Raw genomic sequence first — 4,886 nt, 5'->3', positions numbered from 1 at the left:
TAGAATATTGACCAGATAATTTACTTACACATAATGTTGATGTCATGCATACTGAGAAGAACTATTTTGACAACTTGTTCAACACACTTATGGATGTCACCGGCAAAACAAAGGATAATCCTAAGGCCAGACTTAACTTACCAGAATATTGCAACTGTAGAGAATTACACTTACAGCAGGGCCCCAACGGCAATGTTCTTAAGCCCAAGGCTAGTTTTACATTCAAGTTGGACCAAAAGTATCAAATATGTGAGTGGGTTCAAAGCTTGAAGATGCCCGATGGATATGCCTCAAATTTGGAAAAGAGGGTTGATATGACATAAGGAATCTTACATGGAATGAAAATCCACGATTGTCATGTTTTCATGGAACAATTACTTCCAATTGATTTTATTGGTTTACCTGAAAACATATGGAAACCAATAGCAGAGATCAGTTTGTTCTTCAAAGACTTATGTGCCACCACATTAAAAGAAGAAAATCTGGTGCGAATAGAAAGTAATACTGTTGTTATCACAAACAAGCTGGAGAAGATTTTCCCACCAGCTTTCTTCGATGTGATGGAACATCTTCCTATTCACCTTATGCACGAAGCTCATCTAGGGGGTCCAGTTCAAACTAGGTGGATGTATCTATTCGAACGGTAAGCATTTGCAACACATTTAAATTCATACATATCTTTTTTAAATATAGTAAACATCTAACCTTAACATTGTACAGGGCAATTGGAAAATTAAAAAAGGGTTCCAAAAACAATCATAGGGTGGAAGGCTCTATAGTCGTGGCATATCTTGCAAGAGAAACTTCTCAATTTTATTCATACTACTTTAGTGATGAAGTTGCTTGTTCAAAAAAACGACCGAATTGTCATCAGAAAGATGTGAATGAGCTTCATTTGAAACCGATATCAATTTTTAATCAATCTAGTTGTAAGGATAAAAAGATCATATCTCGCCAGCTCACTCCCATAGAGCGTAAGTCAGCAACTTTGTATGTCATGCTGAATTGCCAGAAAATTGAGCCCTTTCTGAAGTAAGGAGATTAAAATTTTAACATATCTTATTTGTTTACTCATTTCCTTAAAGAAAATTTGCCCATGTTGGATGTTCAGTTCATTTAAGACTCAATTCCACGAAAATCAAGTGTATGCATCCTTTGCAATGTGGTTTAAAAATGAGGTTCGTAGGTGTATTAATATTTCTACAAAGTTTAAACATTTACATATTCCTCAACTAAAATATATATATGTATAATATTTTTAGGTACACCATTCACAAAATGCAGCTGCATACGATCAGCTCTTAAGAGATATTTCTTTGGGTCCATTTGAAGCTAATTCAATGTCCCAATACAAAGTAAGTAGGTTTAAATTTTCCACTAAAAAACACTCCAGAACAAGGAAAACAAACAATAGTGGTGTTTGGGTTAAGGGTGATGATGATGTTGATTACTTTGGCATCATACACGAGATCTTAGAACTGGAGTATGCTGGTTTACCAATAAAAAAATTATCCTCTTTCGATGTAAGTGGTTTGATCCAAGCACAAGAGTACATAGGGAGCATAACATCATTGAAGTGAAGCACAATAGCTCGTATCCTATTTACAATCCATTTGTTCTAGCACAAAATGCTAAATAAGTGTATTATGCTCCTTATCCGTTGTGCAATGACAAGTCTGATTGGTGAGCTGTAATCAAAACAAAGCCTATATGCCGGGTGGAAGTTGAGAATATGCTGGAGACTGCGTATCAAAATAGAATACAGATTGATCACCAGCTAGTGGATGTTGAATTAGTGGATGGTTTGAATCACCCAAAAAATATATTTGAAGAATTTAATATTGCGAAAGAAGAGGCTGAGTGGGTAGGAGATGAGGAAACCTCCAAAGAGGGTGAATGGTTTAGTGGAGAGTCTTCAGAAGAGGAGGATTAGTTGTGTAGGTTGTATTCATTATGCATTGATGCCTTTATGCTTTGTACTATATATTTACCTCTATGTTTCTTGTTTAAGATTGATATGTAATATACTATTTAAGTTTGTTGTTTCCACTTTTCCATGATTTATATAGTAATGAAAATATTCTTGTCTATATCTCATGTTGTATTAGAGTGATTTGAAATGTGAATTAGTAACTTGAAATTAGTTACTTGGAATGTTTTCTTAGATATTCATTTTATAGGAACTAACTACTTGTTTACTTAACTTAATTTAGATGTTAGGCAGAGGTGACAAGGGTAAGGGAAAAGTTGATTCTACGAAACCAAAAAAGAATAGACAACTTCTGGCTCATAGACGACCACGGGTATTCATATATCTGAGGGTCAGTTTGCTGATGAGACAGTACGACCCTCATATCTAGGTAGTCCAAGGATTTGATACCTACTCCTACACATGTGGGTCCACTACATGGGTCTACACTGACTCATTCTGCTCCTATGACCGTGCCACCGCCAGCACAGTACTATCCGACGGTCGCTAGCCCCTCCAGACATCTACCATCATCGATACCCTCCTGCAGCAATCACGCAGCTTCGTACAGTGATTCTGCTGGATCTATTAGGTTGTTGGATCTATATTATTATGCTCTATGAAATTACTATTTGATATTGTGTGGTAGGTTTAGGTCGGATGGTGGAGTTGGACAAAAGGCGCGAATATGCATTACTCGGTACTTCAACAGCTACTGGAACAGCTGGCAAAAGGTTCCAGAACTTGATAGGGAAAGAATGTTTGAAGAATTTAAGGTAAGGATTTAACTAATCGACTACTTATTAACACTTTGTTAGAACAAAAGATTGAATATTATATTTTTGTTGTAGAAATTTTACTGGTGGGATGATGCAAATACATTTATTATAAAGAAGAACTTTTTCATAAGATGTAGAGCCAGATTTAACGATCTCTTGGATTATGCTTGAAAAAAATTGGTAAAACCTAAGTGGATTCCTGAACCCGCATGGCAACTGTATCTTTACAATTGGAATAGTCCAGAATACCAATTGTTGAGTGAAAAAGGAAAGAAAGCCCAGGCATCATCCAAGGGTAGCTCCCTACATACTACGGGTGCCATAAGTACTCTTACTGTGATGGAAAAATGGTATGTAACTTTTACAATTTTAATTGTTTGTTTCTATTTAATTTTTTTTATTATTTGAACATTGATAATTTTTTCATATGCAGGAAAAAGTAAAGGGTAGGAAAATACCACATTATGAGATATACGAGGAAACTCATGTGATGAAAAAAAGAACCCAACTGATGAAGATGTCTAGGTTAAAGCTCATGCAAAAGTTGTCCATGTAAGAAACAAATTCCGAATTTATGAATCTTTTTCTTAAAGTTGATATTATTCAATAATAACTACTTTAATATATTTTGACTTTTAGTATTAACTTTACTTTGAATATAGGACGAATATATGCATCTTGTTGGTGCATATCGTAGTAGTCAGCCTCCTGAAAGTCAGGGTGACCCAATACCCCAACATGTAGAGGAGGAGTTATAGGGAAAAGTTGTGGGTCCTGCAAATAGAGGTCATATGGTCGGATACCACAAAAACTTTTTTGGCGATAATGTTAGGTGTTCGTCCGGCCCTTCTTACTCTAGCTCTTCAGTTGATAGAGAAACGATTGAAAGACTACAAAATATGATTTCTTAACTCACTGAAGAGCTTGTTAAACAGAGAGAGAGGCAGAAGAAGACGGAGAAGGCAACAACATCACAATTCAAGAAGCTGCAGCAGCAGATGAGCTCTTTCATTAGGACTGCGAGGTTTATTTCTCCGTGTCCTGGTGATGCAATTCGGGCTGCAAAGGGTCTAGGCCCCCTGGATGATTTCAGCACGGATGATGATATGGAAGACGAGGACGAATTCGATGGTGATGACTTTTAGTTTTTTTTTTATTTTGGTATGTGTGTACTTTGAATTTAGACATTTTTTTGTATGAAACTATTGTTGTAGTATTTTCATACTCACTTTTGTTGGACATTTTGTATGTTTTGTACACTTTTGAAAGTATTTACTATTGATTTTTGGTTGTTATTACTGTTGTATTTGATTTGATACTACTATATTGCATTGTTGTTGTTTCATGCTGGATTTGAGTTTTGATTTTTATTTTTTAAAAAAAATTCCAGAAAAATCAACCACAAGTGGTCAGTTTTTTGAATTTTTTTTGCAGAAAACCTACCACGAATGGTCGATTTTATAATAAATTAATTATTTAATTTATTAGAAAACCTACCACAAGTGGTCGGTTTTCAAATAAATGAATTAATTAATTTAATAAAAATCGACCACTATTGTTTTCCCTAAAATTATTTTTTCTAATTTTAATAAAATAATAATGAATTTTTAAAATATATATATTTAAAAAAAAAAGCGACCACTTGTGGTCGGTTTTTAAAAAACTACGACAACTTTACCGACCACACATTTTGATCGGTTTTGTGGACGGTTTTGGGGGAAACCCGACCACACGTGGTCGGTTTTCCCCCTTTTGTTAGTTGTGATTTGAATTGACGCATAACTCAAGAATAATAAATAATATAATTAATTTTACCATATCAATCTTTGAATATAATAAATTTCACATTTCGAAAAATATTTTGCATAATGAATAGTACTCCTCCCGTTCACTTTCACTTGTCATAGGTCGACTTGTTACTCCCATTAAGAAAATAATAATTGACATGACTATTTTTACTATACTATACCTATTAATTGATATTTAGTATTATGTATTTAAAAATAATTTGAGGAATAAGTAATCATCCATTGTTTTTCAATCTAAACAAGTACTGTTAGATTTCTATTTTTAGTAAAAACAAGTAAAAAATAAACGGAGGGAGTATTTTTGCTACCCTATATAAGTGTGAATATGGA

Source organism: Capsicum annuum, unplaced genomic scaffold, assembly GCF_002878395.1.
Source record: "Capsicum annuum cultivar UCD-10X-F1 unplaced genomic scaffold, UCD10Xv1.1 ctg5084, whole genome shotgun sequence".
NCBI classification, from domain to species: Eukaryota; Viridiplantae; Streptophyta; class Magnoliopsida; order Solanales; family Solanaceae; genus Capsicum; species Capsicum annuum.
The sequence above is the reverse complement of the archived record's forward strand: the minus strand, read 5'-3'. Positions refer to the sequence as shown.